This window comes from Meriones unguiculatus, chromosome 11, assembly GCF_030254825.1.
Source record: "Meriones unguiculatus strain TT.TT164.6M chromosome 11, Bangor_MerUng_6.1, whole genome shotgun sequence".
NCBI lineage: Eukaryota > Metazoa > Chordata > Mammalia > Rodentia > Muridae > Meriones > Meriones unguiculatus.
In genome coordinates this window covers 5948718-5965514 of record NC_083359.1, presented here as the reverse complement: position 1 = coordinate 5965514, position 16797 = coordinate 5948718, and positions in this window count along the sequence as shown.

Here is a 16797-nt window from a genome sequence, read left to right as displayed (position 1 = left end):
AAGGAGCTTTGACCCATCCTACCACCAGAAAAGCCAGAGCTTCAGCCAGAGTCAGATGCCTACTCAGGTGATTGTTGGGAGCCACTGGAAAGACTGCTTTTACCAGGCCTTCACTGGAGTCGGTGAAGAATTTCCAAGTCTATTTCCTTTTGTTTGAGACAGCATTCTAAACTGTTCTAAAATTTCTAAAATGATAAAGTCTAGGGGATCAGTACACTTATTCACACTGTAGTATTTTCAATGTTATCTCTAAAGTTTTTCGTGTCATGAAAATCAAAAGCGTAAGACCACTAGAAAACATTCTAAAGTTAAACATGTTGCTGAAGTATGCTGCCAATAAAATTACAAAAGAAGCAATGTAATTGAAAACCTACTGGCTAGCTCATGGCAATAGAGCTTAGTCATCATTTAAGGGAGCGTGTGTTTTCTTGTTGCTTTCTGGCTGGGTGGTTTGTTTGTTTTTTAGATAACAATATATGGTTCGACTTTAATATCACTGCCTTATCTCACTGTATCTTTTGCTTTAAGGCAGTCTTGCAATAGAGCACAGGCTGGTCTTCCAGAAAGAACCAGTGACCTTTCTGTCAATCTCAGTCTCCCACGTGCGAGGATTATAGGCCTGTGCCCTCTTGCCTGCTGTGAAGGCCAGTATTGATTGACAATAGAACAGAATCTAGAATCTCCAAGGAGACAAACCTCAGAAAGAATCTGTAAGAGAATTTCCAGGTTGTATGAATGGAGGTGAGAAATCTCTCTCTAAACTGTGGGGGGCCACCATCTCACAGGCTGGAGTTAAGACCTCAAAAAAAGGGGACTTGAGCTGAACAGTGGCCTTCATCTCTCTCATCTCCTGACTGCAGATGTGATGAGGCGACCAGCAGACTTGTGCTCCTGCCTCTGTGCCTTTCTATCACGATGGACTGACCGACCCTCACGCTGTGAGCCAAATAAACCTTTCTCCTTACACTGACTTTTCCAGCATCTTTGGTCACAGCCAGAAGAAAAGTGCAGATGGACCTGGCTCATTCTGTCTTTCTGTAAGAGGGTTAAACTGTATTCCATATACCACCTCGTTTACCCGCTTGGCCCATACAATTCAGTGGCTTCAGTATACTCACTGAAGTATGCAGCCATCACAGAAAGCAAATTTAGAATGTTTTCTTTCATCACCCCACCCCACACCCGTATGACCACCAGCTGCACCCTCTGTGCTGTCACTTGTCACAAGCTAGAGTTGTAAGGGAAGAGGGAACTCAGCTGAGAAAACGCCTCCATCAGCCTGACCTGTAGGCAAGTCCGTGACGTTCTGTTTTGATTTATGATTGATGAGGAAGGGCCCAGTATGGGCTGTGTCATCCCTGGGCAGGTGGCCCAGGGGGGTTCGAGAAAGCAAACTGAGCAAACCGGCAAAAACAAGCCGAAAAGCAGCTTTTTCCCATGGCCTCTGCGCAGTTCCTGCTTCTAGGTTCCTGTAGTGCGCTCTTGCACAGACTTTCCTTCATGGGGAACGGTAAGCTGTAGGATGAAATACCTCCCCCTCTTTGCTCTCAGTTGTGTTTATTACAACAGAAACCCTAACTGACACACTCTCCCCAGATCTACTTCCTTTCTACACAGATTTGCCTGGATTTTCTGTGCTTCGTTCCTTTTGTCGACTTGATAACACTATATTTCATTAATGTAACACTTTATTTATCCATTTGTCCACTGATGGGCATTTCAGGTTGTTTTTACTTTTTGGTTATCCTCAGTTATGTTGCAGTGAATGTTTGTGTATGAATTGTCCTGTGGGTGTTCATTTCCTGATCTCTGCAAAATGTACCTGGGAGGGAAACTGGTGGCTGTTAGGGAAACTCTGTGTGTCCCCACCTAAGGGATTGTCAGACTCCTTCCCAAAGTGCCTGAGTCATTGGTATTCCCAGACTACCCAAGGGTTTCGATTTCACCACCTACACATACATTGTTATCTGTTCTTTTGGAATGTATACAATTCACCCTTGTTCATCCAAATGCTGATTTCTCTACCCCACTATCTGGTTTGAATCTGGACACTGAATTATAATACTTGTTCTAAGCATCACTTATCTCAAGTTTGTGTAAATATGCCACCCACTTGCTCTCTGTATTGCCACAATGCTGTGCAATGGAGAGAATACAGTGGGACATCCTGGTCCAGAAGGGAGGAGAAGGAATTGAGTGGGAGGAATGAGGAGAGGTCTTGGAACCATGAGGAGAGATGAACCGGACCTAAGATATGACTAAAAGCAAGTATAATGGGTAAAATCTGAATGGTAGGAAACTATGTGGGCTTGGAAGTTTAGGATGGAGCAATCATTGGCCAGCATTGTGCTCTAGGTTAACTAAATAGATCCTTGTCTCTGTGTGGTGATTTGGGGATTTAGAAATAACTGTTGCTTAAATTACATTCAACAACAAATATTAACATTCAACAATAAATGGTGCCCAGCTAATCTAAGTATCCACACTCTTTAAATCACACTTTAACATAATTTGGTGGGGGGAATAAGCTCCCAGTGATCCAACCCAAACTTAAAACCTAAAAACTTCCAGGTCAATTATTGTCTCTTTAAGAGAGATGCTTGAATAGGCCCAGGAGCAAAAGACAGCCTACTTTGGGCAGACCTGACACTTAACGTGACAAAACTGGCTGCCACTACAGTCTAACAGGAGGGGTACACAAGTATGGCTTCCTTGTACTATGGCCAGCTCAGCTCAGCTCAGCTCAGCTCAGGACAACAACAGCAGCCATGGCTGGAAAGAAAGGAACTGGAGGGAGACAGACCTCTGGACAGAGTTTGGCCTAAAACTGCATCGAAAATAAAAAAATGCCATGGCAGAGGGTATTCTAATCCCTTTTGGCTTTGTTTTGGTTGTCATACTCATGAATTTGGTTGCAATATATTTAATAGTGATGACACTTTTACATGTTTTCTCCTAGAAAGATCAAGGAGAAAATGGGGAAAAAGCTAAGAAATGGGATAATAAGTTACATACAATAGAAAGGGCACTCTTCCTAATAAAAAATTAGATTAATAGATTAATAGGGGCTAAAATTCAAAGCTCTCTGTCTGCAAGACACTTGTCAGCTCTTTCTAGCAAGGGTCCCCCAATTCACTGTAACAACAACGAAATTCCAAAAAACAACCAACTGGGCTTTGCTTGTTATAGCCTAAATTGGCACAACTGACCCAAAACTTAAAATTTTTCCTCTCTTTTTACTTGAATTTTCACTTAAAGTCTTTGAGTTACAATGATATGGATTTGAGAAAAAAATATTTGAACAAGTTGGTGAAGGCACATGCCTTTAATCCCAACACAAAGTAAAAAGAAACAGGCAGATCTCTGAGTTCAGAATAAGCCTAATTTACATAATAAAAGCCAGGGTGGCAACTCCTGCTGTTTAGTCACTTGCAGAGATAGTCTAACATTCAAAATGACATTTTCCTTGAGGTTACTATGTAAGTTCTTTTTTCTTAATAATAGATGTTATGTCCTCAGTGATCTAAAGGTTGGATTCACATCAATTTTAGGTTTATGTAAGAAGAGATGATGTCACACTGCTCGAAAAAGGCCAGCCAATCTCAAAACATGATCCTTCCACAGAACTGGTAGAAAACGGCATTTTAGTTTAAGAAATATGTTCTGTTGGTCAATGAAAGGACTCAAAATTAGGTTAGGGAGACAAACATACAAACTGCATGCTTCCCACATCAAAAAACTTTTAAGTGCTAACTAGATAAAGGTGTCACACTGCTCTGGAAGTCGGCTTATCCTTTCAAATTTGAGACATTTTCACAGGGGGAAGAACAAATGTCACTCATGCTTGATGCAAAAAGGACACAGGGAGCTTACAAATAGCAAAGTAAATGCCAGCCTGTTTAAGTCCTAGAAACTCACATATTACAATTCATATGTTTAAAAGGCTGAACCATCCCATCTAAAAAAGGGGCAAACCAAAGAATAGCCACAACCAATGTAAAAATCCAGGCACAAGATGCCTAGGGTATGCTTAAATGCTAACGGTAAAAAGGAGTTTATATAAAGTTTGGCTATAAAGGCATAACTGTCCATTCTGTTTAGAAAAGAGGATAGACAAAAATAGCTACAACATAAAAAAAAAAACAAAAAAACAAAAAAAAAAAACCTAGGCCTAAACCTCTAAACAGGTATAAGATGCCTAGGGTATGCTTAAACTCTAAATTAAAAGTTTTATAAAATTTACTTAAAACATACCTTTTCTATTGCTCAAGGCAACCAGCTTGTCTTTCTAATGGGAGGCCAAACAGGTAGCAGCTTGACCTAATACAACAGGTGCCCAAGAGCCCCAAAACGATATTTGGTTCTAAATAACCTTGTTTAGATTTCAACATGATAATGATTGTATGTTCAATAATAATGGTAACTAATATTGCTGATCCCTTTACATGGGAACAACTTTGAAAGTGACTGAGACATAAAATATGTCTCTAGCCAGAATGCTAACAATACATGGCCAACAAATCCTTGGCTACAATATCCTCAAAACTTATTGTGCCGTTCTTTTAATTGGCATAGATAAAACTGGTTTACAGTTGAGTTTTATCCTGCACATCTCATACATTTATAATTTTAGGACTGTATAATGCTTCTGAGAAATTATGTGTTTGCAGAACAAAAGGACTGGAAACCAGGATGCAGGATCAAACTTGACAGAATTTATCCTTCCAGCATGCTGAGATGTTGACACATCCGTTCCAGCATCTTGCATGTTCTAGCATTCTGCTTGTTCCTGCCTCAATTCCTTCAATTTCTGTTTCTCATCAAAGCCTGTTCCCAACAGAGCTTTGTAGAAAACTACTAATCTCAACTGGTCCAGCATTTTAGACTGTTCCAAATAGAACTTCTAGTAAGCCTGAAATTTCTCAACATTCAAAGACTGGACCATAAATGTTAACGCTTGCTTAATTAACCATTTTTTCCAATTTCCTTTGGGCCCCCTAACAGGATTTCTGCATGTCCAAAAAGTCAGCTAGAAGAAATCCATAAGAATGATGTTCAATTTTCCTTAAGGGGGGTTGGATAGGTTTTTGGTTGTTTTCTGTGGCTATGAATGTTTATTAACATTGAGACGTTGTTATAAATTATTAATGGTCTTATTCAGAGAGAAAACAAGGCTCTACTCAGGAATTTCTTGCTTTCCCTTTTTCTTTTTTCTGTATTTCTTTCTTAGATAAGGAGAAAAGGGGTTGAAAAGAAAGAAAGAAGAGAATACAGGGATATCTTATAGGAATAAGACAAAAGGTAGATCACAGAATCTACTCAACTTAAGGTTTTATTTGTTATTCTCATATGAGGTTAATTTTAACTCTGGTATAGGATTTTGTGCATTGATGCAAAAATAATTCTAATTTTAATACATTGGTAAACTTTAGTAGATTGATACAAATTCAATGTTACTTCCAATACTTATAAACTTCTGTTACCAACTGTTTAGGGTATTAGGTAATGCAAGATAATTGCTAGTTAATCAACTCAGTCATGTCAGACACTAGTCTAATTTATCACAGGAGTATACATGCTAGGTTTAACAGATAGATATGATTTTGTAGACAGGTCAATTACATAAAGATAGGTAAGTCTTCAAAAACTTCAGTCACTTACAGAATATGGCATTTAAAAATGTTCTTATTATTTTAAAGATTCTTTGACAATGAGCCGGGTCATCTCCTGACAGCACCCTGCCTACCTCAAAGAAGATAATGAGCATTGAAGAACCTCCATATGGAAATGGCTTTAAATGTGGCAAATGAGCCAACTGGACAAAAAGAAAATGCCCTTGTTTCTCGACAGACAGAATTCTGCCCCAAATGGGCAAGCTTAAATGCAGGAAAAGTTGACTGCCAAACTCTGCCAAGACAGGGTAAACAAGTCCTAAATAGTTCCTGCTTCACATATATGTCTGTCAAATATTCTGAACCAGAAGGCTGAAGATGATGCTCCAATGTTATAGAGTTAAGGGTGACTGTTCAAGCAACAAACTGTCTCTGTCAATTTTTTATTTTGGGGAAGCTGCTAGCATGGAATTCCTATTAACTCCAGTAATTAATTTTATTCCTTCTCAAGTCTCTGACGGGGTTGAAGACCAAATAGTTACAGTTCCATAATTAAGCTTAAGTTGTTTAGAATTTAAGAAAATGTTTTCATATAGGTAATACTGATAAGAATAAAAGTTTATTTAGGTATAGAACTCTAAACTTGTCAAGATAGGAGAGATAATCAAATTTTCTCCTAAGTTGCCAAATGTACATGAACTGAGCATTGAACTTGTAAATCTTACCTAACAGTTTTGTTAACTTTTATAATTATTATTGTATTGAAAGAAAAGTAGCCTTTTATTGGACTTAAAGTGTTCATTCAAATGCTGATTTTTCTACCCCACTATCTGGTTTGAATCTGGACATTGCATTGTGATGCTTATTTTAAGCATTATCTGTCTCAAGTTTGTGTTAGCATGCCACCATTTGTTCTCTGTATTGTCAATAAAACAACCAGCCACAATGCCGTGTAATGGAGAGAATAGAGTGGGACACCCTGGTCTGGAGGGGAGGAGAAGAAAACGAGTGGGAGGAGTTGGGAGAGGGAGATCATCAGCAGGAGAGATCTTGGAACCATGAGGAGAGATGAACTGGACCTAAGATATGACTAAAAGCAAGTATAACGGGTAAAATCTGAATGGTAGGAAACTATGTGGGCTTGGAGGTTTAGGATGGAGTAATCATTGCCCAGCATTGTGCTCTAGGTTAACTAAATACATCCTCGTCTCTGTGTGGTGATTTGGGAATACAGATGGTTTAGGAATAACTGCTGCTTAATTAAAGATAAATCAATAGTAAATGTTAACATTCAATAACATACTAGTGAGATAGCAGTAATTAAAATCTGCTCATAATTGAAAAAATCAGTTTATCATCAGCATAGATTAACGATTATTATTGGACATGCACTAATTTTGGACTGTGAAAAAGGGTGGAATTCCTCAACTTTGTAATTAACAAGAAAATAAAATTATACACAGCACTATACTGTTAATAAGTGAGAGAGATGTCACAAAGAAAAAAAACTGAATTAGTTTTAAAGAATTATTGTGTTTGACTGATTAAAAAAATTTTTTTTCAAATGTAGTCTCAGTGTTTCACTGAAAGCTTAGAACACCTCAGACTTCTAGTTTTTCTGCCTCAGGCAGCTGAGTGCTGAGATTACAGGCATGCACCACCACAGCCAGCTACGCTTTATATTCTTGTGAGTTTAGGATACATAATTCATAGAAAAACTTTAAAGAGCACACAAGCCAATATGCTAATACAGTACAATAAGAATGAATAAAACATGAATGACTGATTTATATTTCATTATTTATAACCTATGATTACAACTCTCATGTGTAATTACAGTAATGTACTTTAAATCAATGATTTATTATGATGTTTTGCCCATAAAAGTGACAAATAGAGAATTTATTTATTTATTTATTTATTTATTTATTTTTATTGACTTCTCGCCACCACCTTTTTTAAGACAAGGTCTCACAATATAGTAATGGCTGGCCTGGAACTCGCTGCTGCATAGACCAGTCTGGCTTTGAACTCTCAGAGATTCACCTGCCTCTGCCACCTGCTGTGTAGTAATTTCCTCCAAAATAAAATATCCCATCTTGAAGGGAAGGTCATTAAGCCTCAAGGTGCTGGAAAAGGTGGGTGAAACATTCCATCCTACAGGGGAGCTCCTTAAGCCCAAGAAGTACACAACTCAAAAGCTCCAGGAAGTCCTTGAAACTGACCAAATTACTAGGCCCCTACCTCTCCATAAGCATATATAGCCCAAGATGACAATCCTAAGACTATCAGAACAACCTGAAAAATACACTGTCTAACCTGCAGAGCGGCTTGCAGGTTTCAGCGCACTCCAGGTTTCCAGGTTTTGTGGGCTGCCATTGATGTTGTATGGAGCTTTTGTGATGGAACTGTCTTTGAGTAATTTCTGTTACAGTAAGTAACGGTCACCTACACTCCTGCAATTAATACCAGCAAATTTATTGGTTTGCTGATTGGGGTTATCCTTATTTTGTTCTGTTGTCTGTTTCCTATCTGGGGTGAATAGACATTTGTTTACATCTCCTCAGGAGCAGTGTCACAAAACACCTCCCAATAGCTGTCCTTAAAGGTGTTCAACACCACACAAAGCCCTTTTGCTGCTGCTGTTCTTGTGGTTTTTGTTTACAACAGGGTCCCTCTATTTAGCCTGTGCTAATCAAAATAGATACTTGGATCATCAGTATTCATTATCACATCCAACTTCTTGCCTTTTTTAGGCAACTCTTATTCAAACTCTTCTCTTTCTCACGTTATCTCAATTGATAGCTAATAGCTGAAAAGACTAATCTGGTTCTATGTTCAAAGAAAGAGGACCTGCTTGCCTAGCAAATTCTCAGCATTAAAAAAAGAAGAGGAGGAGGAGGAGGAAGAGAACAAAGAAGAGGAGAGAAAAACAGATCCCTTTCTGCAATTCACACAACAGAAGAACATCTTAATGTCAACATAGAACTGCACAACCTTCTAAATATAGTAGGTAAAGTTTGCTCTAAGGAGTTAAGTTTGTAGCTCAGTTGTATAGTGCCTACCTAGCATGCACAAAGCCCTAGGTTCAATTCCCATGAATTGAACCAATGTAATGTAAACCAATGTAATGGCAAACACAAATGCAATCTCATCACTAGGCAGGTAGAAGCAGAATCAGAAGATCAAAGTCATCCTCATACTCCCCTCCTACACAGTTAGTGTGAGGCCAGGCTGTGTTATTTTAATACCTAGCACAACTAGACATTTCTCATTTTTCCTCTTTCAGATTTCTGCTTTGACTAATCTTTCCATATGAAATTTAAAATTCGTCCAGGTTTTTTCAGACTATGAATAAAAAAACAAAATGTCTTTTCTTTCTTATAAAATATAGCTAATTTATAGAAAGGGGAAATTATAGGTCATGTACATGGTTCATGGGTAAAAATGATTGCTGTGAGAGCCTGATGGCCTGACTTTTTTCCACAGAATCCATGATAGAAGGAGAGACTTGACTCTTGAAGGCTGTATTCTGAGGTCCACACAGATGTTAGGACATGTGAGCACCCCCCCCACACACAAACCAAAACAATATAAAGGAAGAAAATATAAGGAAGAAATAAAGAAATTTGGGAGAAAACACTTTTCTTTTATTAAAAATAGATTTTTATCATACAATATATTCTGATTATAATTGCCTTTTCCCTTACTCCTCCCGGATTGTCCCCACCTTCCTTCCCATCCACCCTTTCTCTTCTCAGGAATAATGAGAAATAAAATATGATAAAGCAAAAACAAATCAGAATATGGTAAAAACAACCTATCAAGAAAAAGAGCCAAAGAAAAGAACAAGAAATACCTAGAGATGCAGACTCACAAGTGTTCACCTGCACAGGAACCTCCGTCTACTGCTGGGCATGGGGTCTACCCTTAACAGTAGTTTCCTCTCTGAGACTCCCTTGGAGAAAACTAACTTTTCATTTCCAAGTGGCTATCAGTTGGAGATAGCTTCTCACTCAGTTAGGGACAAAGTGTGTGTCCATTTGTCCTTTCAGCTCTAGAACCCTATCTGGTACAGAGCTATGTGGGCCCTGTGCATGCTGTCACAGTCTCTGAGTTCATATGTATCCCAGCCCTGTTGTGATGAGAAGGCCTTAATTCCTTGGTATCCTCCCTCCCCTCTGGCTCTTACAGTCTTTCTGCCTCCTCTTCTATAGAGTTCCCTATGCCCTGGGAGGGATTTGGTGAAGACCACCCTTTAATGGCTGAGTGTTTCAAGGTCTCTTACTTTCTGCATATTTTCTGGCTCTGTTTTTGTTCCCATCTGTTTCAGAAGGAAGCGTCTCTAATATGGCTGAGTAAGTCATGGGTCTATGAGTATAGCAGAATGTCATTAGGAGTCATTTTACTGCTATGCTCCTTTAGAAGAACAGTAGTATTTGGTTTTCTCCTAGGCCTCTGGCCTATCTAGTCTCAGGTTCTGCGTCACGAAGCAGCATTGGGTATGGGTTCTACCCCAAGGAGTGGACCTTAACTCAAAGCAAGTATTGGTTGGTTATTCCCCCAAGCTTTGTGACATTATTGCACCAGCGTATCTTGCAGGCAGGTCACTCACTTGTAGATCGAAAGAGTTGTAGCTGGGTTGATGTTTACATTTCTTCTTCAGTAGCATGCAGGATACCTTCCAGTATCATGAACACCAGACCATAGGGATGAAGGCGCTAGATAGACACCAGCTTGAATTCTCTGTGTTCAGTGATTTGTATAATGTTGTCCTCAGCCATAGGGCCTTACTGTCAGTTGGTGGAGATCCACCAATAGCCTTGGCAATAGCCTGAGTAGTTTTGGGGTTTCAATTGGGACCCCTTAGACCAAGAACTTGCTTAACTTTAACCCATTTCCATTTGGTGATGACAGATTTCCAGTTGTGTACACACACACACACACACACACACACACACACACACACACGCACATCATAGGATGCTTCTACTGTATTAAGTTTCCATAAGACCTTTCAAATGGCCTTAATTTTAGCTATCTCTCCTGGTATTCCCTCCCTTGGCCCCTCTTTACTCTCCTTTCCTGTCTGATCCTCCAGTTCCAGTCTTCTGTCTTGCTTGTCCATCCATAACTATGTATTCTACTTACCCTTCCTAGGGAGATCCACCCCCACCCCAAGTCCCTTACTTTCTACCTAGCCTCTGTGGTTCTGCAGACTATAGCTTGCTGATCAATGACTCAACAGCTGACATCCACATGTAAGTGAACACATACCCTATTTGTATTTCTGGGTCTGAGTTACCTCATTCAGGATGATTTTTTTTCAAGCCACATCCCTTTATCTGCTAATTATATGATTTTATTTGCTAATGGCTGAGCAGTATTCCACTGTGTAAACTGTACCACATTGTCTTTATTCATTCATTCACTGATAAGACAGTCTAGATTGTTTCCAATTTCTGGCTATTATGAATAGAAAACAATGAACATGGTTGAGCAAGGTCTCTGTTGCAGGATGAAGCATTCTTTTGGCATATGCTCAAGAGTTGTGTACCTGGATCTTGAGGTAGGTCCATATTTCTGATGACACTGATTTCCATAGTGGCTGAACAAGTTTGCATTCCCACCAACAATGGATGAGTGTTGGGGAAAAACTTAGTCATACCAAAATGAATTGCAGGGGAAAAACACCATGAAATATGATGTTTCATAGACAAATTTTATTAACACAACATGTTGATGAGGGTGTGGGCAAGCGGCATCCTCCGATATAGCTGATGGGGATATGGAGAGATGGCTAAGATGGGTAAGAGCACTGGCTTCTCTTCCAGAGGATCCAGGTTTTGTTCTCAGAACCCACATGGTGGCTCACAGCAGTCTGTAACTCTAGTCCGAGGGAATCTGATGCCCTCTTCTTGCCTATGCAGGCACTTCGAAATCTGGAGCACAGACATACATGCAGATGAACATTCACAGACATCATATAAGGATACATCTTTAAAAACGATTCATTTGTATGTATGTGTCTGCTTCTCTGTATGTGTGCCATGTGTGTGTAGTTCCAAGGAAGCCAAGAGAGGGCATTGGATTTCCTGGAGTTACAATAGGTTGTAAGCTGCTCAGTGTGGGTGTTGGAAACCGAACCTGTCTGTATCCTCTACAAGAGTGACAGGTGCTCTTAATCACTGATCCATCTCCCCAGCCCAGAACTGTGTAAGCTTTAAAGTGTTTATTCATTGCTCACTTTTGGGTAACTAGTCTTTTCCAACACTGGACTTTTATTTTGTGCCTTTGATCACACATATATCTCCATGGGCATCTGTTTTAAGACTTCCTAAAAACAGACTCCTATTGCTGATTAACTTTTCATTTTCTTTCTCTTCTCCTGATACACTACATTCTGAGAAACAGTAGTTTAAAGAGAAGCATCCTGGAGTCCAGTTAACCCCAATCTTTTTCCTTCAGTGTTTTCCCAAATATCCAGACCTGTGTGCTCATTAGCTGTGACAAGATAACTCAGTCTTGTCATTTCTGCAGGAGAAGAAAAAGCTTCTCCACTGACCCAGGGGACCTTGGGGTGGGGCCGGGGGCGCCACATGCCCCTGGAGGCTTCCGTTGAAAGGAGGTAAGTACAGTCTGAAAAACCAAATGCAGACAGAATTTCAGCCTGGGCAGGCATCCAACCATCCCTGGTACAGGCAACAGGAACAGATGGGACCTCCCACTGCTTACTGCTAAGAGTTTTCAGAGTCCTAGTTATCAAGGTGAGGCTGATGTCACAGCAGGGTAAAGTCTGGCTGCTCAAAGTTAGCAGATCGTAGGTACCAGGAATTAGCTACCTTACAGCAAGGCACTTGAAAGAGACTTAGACTAAATGTTAAAGGATCCCAGGTTAGGTAATGAGATAAATAATCACACACAGACAGGGTTTGAAGCTAAGAGTATAGGCCCTGCCCAGGCTGAGCTGGAGGCTCTGGTTCCATCCATAGGCAGCAAACCTAACAACAAAACCAAAAGAGAATACAGATAGGAACCACCCCACAGAGTGCAGCAGTTTTGCCAGCCTGAGTGAAGGCTGCTCTTTCCTTAATGAGAACTGAAGCTCAAAAAGTGATCATTGTATCCAGACAGTTTGAGAATGAAGCCTCGAAGGGCACTTGACTATCTTGATGTGGTTTGGTGTGCTTATCAGTAACGTGAGGAACTGACTATTGCTTCATTGAGGTATCTATCTGTCAGTTAATGGGCTTCTATGATAAGATCTTTTAAAACCTTATGCTATGTTATTTCTGTTGTTTTTAAGAGTCCTAATGCATCCAAGATTATTATTTTGTTATTACTGTTTGAGGGGACTTTCAGAGTGGACAGGCTTTGGAGTTTGGATCATTTTTGTTTGTCAGAACATGGTTGTGCTGAAGAGTCTGTCTGGCCTGAGCTTCACCATGTCCTCCTGACTCAGCATTCAGAGTGCTAGAGTTCTTACACATTCTCAAGTCCCTGTCACCTCTCTAAGAAGGAGCTTAGAGCTCTAGCCCAAGATACCCCTCCAAACCAAGCATCACAATCCACACACACACACACACACACACACATACACACACATACATACACATAGAGGTAGGGCTTGCTTGGGAGGCTGAGGCAGGAGGATGGCTATGAGATCTGGACCAAAGTGGGTAAAATTCTATTTAAAAAGACAAACCAACCAACAAACAAAAGAAATGGCGGTATTACTGGTGGAGAGTCTTTGAATTATTGGGGGCATGATTTTGATTAAAAATTTTTTACATGTATGTGTTTGAGTGTTTTACCTGCATGTATGCCTATCCCTGTGCATGTCTGGAGGGTAGTGAGGATCAGAGGAGGGTAGTGGATCCTCTGGAGCTCCTTTGTGAGTCAGCATGTGGCTGCTGGGAATTGAACCCTGGTCCTCAGGAAGAGCAGCGAGTTCTCTTAACCACTGAGTCAGCCATCTATCCAGCCCCTGAAGGGCTGTGACTTTGAATGGAATAGTGGACCCTCCCATATCTCCCTTTTATTTCCATGACATAAGAAGTAGTTTCCTTCTCCACACACTTCTGCCAGGAAGTGCTAACTTGCCACAAGCTCTAAAGCTAAAAGGCCAAACCACGATGGACTGAAACAAACCAACACTATAAAGGAAACATTTCTCTCTTTTGTATGTTATCTTGGGTATTTATTGCAATAGATGAAAATCACCCAACACTGCAAATGAGCACATCCATTTGTCTTCGGAAGACTGAGATAATAGTTCCTTTTTAATGTGTATGTATGTGTACCTGCATGACTGTGAGGGTGTTTGTGAATGTGTTTGTGCATGACTTTGAGGGTGCCCTCAGTGTGAAGAAGCCTCAGATCCCCTGAAGCTGGAGTTAACAGGCCCTTGTGAGCCATCCAAGGTTGGTGTTAGGACATGAACTTTGGTATTCTGCAGGAGCAGTCACGGTGTGTTCTTGACCACCGAGCCAACTCTCCAGCTCCCTGCGACAGGGCTTTAAAATCGTAGTTGTTGCACTGCTCCCCAAATCAGCAACCACAGAACTGCATTGAAACGTATGGCCAACCTTTGGGCAGAGTGCAGGGAATCTTATGAAAGAAGTGGGAAATAGTAAGATGTGGAGAGGACAGAAGCCCCACAAAGAGAGCAACAGAACCAAAAAATCTGAGCACAGGGGTCTTCTCTGAGACTGATATTCCAACCAAGTACCATGCATGGATATAATCTAGAACCCCTGCACAGATGGAGCCCATGACAGTTCAGTCTCCAAGTGGGTTCCATAGTAATGGGAAGAGGTACTGCCTCTGACATGAACTGTTTGGCCTGCTCTTTGATCACCTCCCCCTGAGCGGGGAGCAGTCTTATCAGGCCACGGAGGAAGACAATGCAGCTGCTCCTGATGAGACCTAATTCACTAGGATCAGAAGGAAGGAAAGGAAGACCTCCCCTATCAGTGGACTTGGGGAAGGGCATGTGTGGAGAAAGGGGAGGAATGGAGGGGTTGGGAGAGGAGGAGAGGCAGAACTACAGGGGGGATACAAATTAAATAAAATGTAATTAATAAAAAATTAAAATAAAAGATCCAGTTGTGGGCTCTGCCTCTGAAAGTCTCCCGTTTGGGAAGAGGCATAAAGAGCATGGTTTTAACCTGTTTTCACCGAATGCTGCATGGCCAGGATGGAATTAGAACAGGGGCTCTGTACATTTTGTTCAAGCACTTTCAATCAGTTAAAATGTTTTAAAATTAAACTAGTCATTATCTTGTCCCCTGTGCTTATAAATGCTATGAAATATGCAAAAAAAGAAAGGAAGAGGTAACAATGAAAAATATTTTAAAATACACATCTTACCTTTTAAATAAAATTGTATTAAAATATAATGGACACTGAATTAGAGCAAATACTGATTGCTATTCTGGAATATGGAGATTTTAAAGGTCTCCTTCTAGGCTTCGTTTATTTTTGATGGTTTTAACCATTGTCAGTGTAAAACAACAAAATATAGCTCACATAAACTCCAAATGGATAAGTTACATTATTGGCCACATATTTATTTTTAATATCATCTGTGACTATTAATTTCCACAGCCCTTCATGTGAGTCAGTGGCTCTTGAAAACTAATCATCATGTAGTTTCCATTTTTAATATTTTTAACCAATGGTCTCACAGGGAAAGCACTAAAATAGTTCATATGGAACGTTTTAAATGCTGTTCTTGCCTATTAGGACCAAAACAGAGGCTGCCAAGCATTTTTCCATTAGGTTTAATAACATTTCATAAAGTACATGATAAGAGTGTTGTATGACTGCAAACTGCTAAAAAGTTTTTTTTTCATGTCCTAGAGAGCCACACACAAGCACCACAATGTGCACACATATAATCTTTACATAGATTATCTGTCTGTATAAGTTACATATATATATATATACACACATACATGTATGTATCACATATGTATTTTCTAGCCTCTTGGTCACATCCGATTGAGTTAGCAATGCCATTGATTCTACCATTTGTGTAAAGAATTTGATTATGTAAGTACTTTGGGGTCTGGGGGTATGGCTCCATTGGTAGAGTGCTTGACTAGCGTGTACTAAATGCTAGGCTCCAAGCCGGCAAGATGACTCAGTGAGTAACAATGCCTGAGCTTAATCGTGGAACCTACATGGTGGGAGGGGAGAACTGACTCCCTAAAGTTGACTTCTGACCTCCATACACACAGGCATGGAGGACCTCCTTGGCACAGGGACATACCACACACACACATGCATACCACATCTATGCATATATGATATAATACATTATATATGTGTGTGTGTGTATAATGTCTGCCTTCCAACTTCATACTGCACAAAACTGCCTATGGTCATACATGACTGTAATCTTAGCCCTTGGAGGTAAAAGCAGGAAGGTCAGAAGTGGGTTACAATAACAGAAATAGAAATGGAGTTCTGCCATGTTCTTCTTTACCTTTACATGTATCTCTCATCTTTAACCTGACATCACAACAATGGGAATTTTTCATACTACATGCACATTTTGTTAGGGTTTAGTTAAAACCAGGTACTATAATTCACAAACTTACATTCATAAACTCAGTGCATGTCAATTTGTCTGTCTTGATAGGTTTAGAACAAATATATATATATATATATATATATATATATATATATATATATATATTGGGTTTTTTGTTTGTTCATTTGGTTTGGTTTTTGAGACAGGGTCCCATGTAGCCCAAGTCAAGCTGGCCTTGACTTCACCTGTTTCCACAAGAAGGATCTCCCCTTCCCTCCTAACAGTCTCCCAAGACTGCTCAACACAGGAGCCAACGCAGCCCAGTATACTCGGTCCTGGGGAAGCTAGCTTTCTTGCGTGTTAGAAACGTACTCTATCACCTCGTTGGACACTCCCCCTTCTTCCCTTGATAAATGCTCTTTATAGGAGCTATTTGTTGCTGTGGTTGAGGCCTTAGACCTCATACTTCTTTATTTTCACTTATTATCTCAGGGCTTAGACATTTGCTATTTCCTCTGCCTGGAAAACTTCCCCTGTACACAGGGTTTGCTCCTTGACTTCTGGTCTCAATCCAAGGTTGTCTTATCCGTCTTAGTCCTCCCTTAAACATCCTACATAAACTGCAGCCTAACTCCACTACTACCC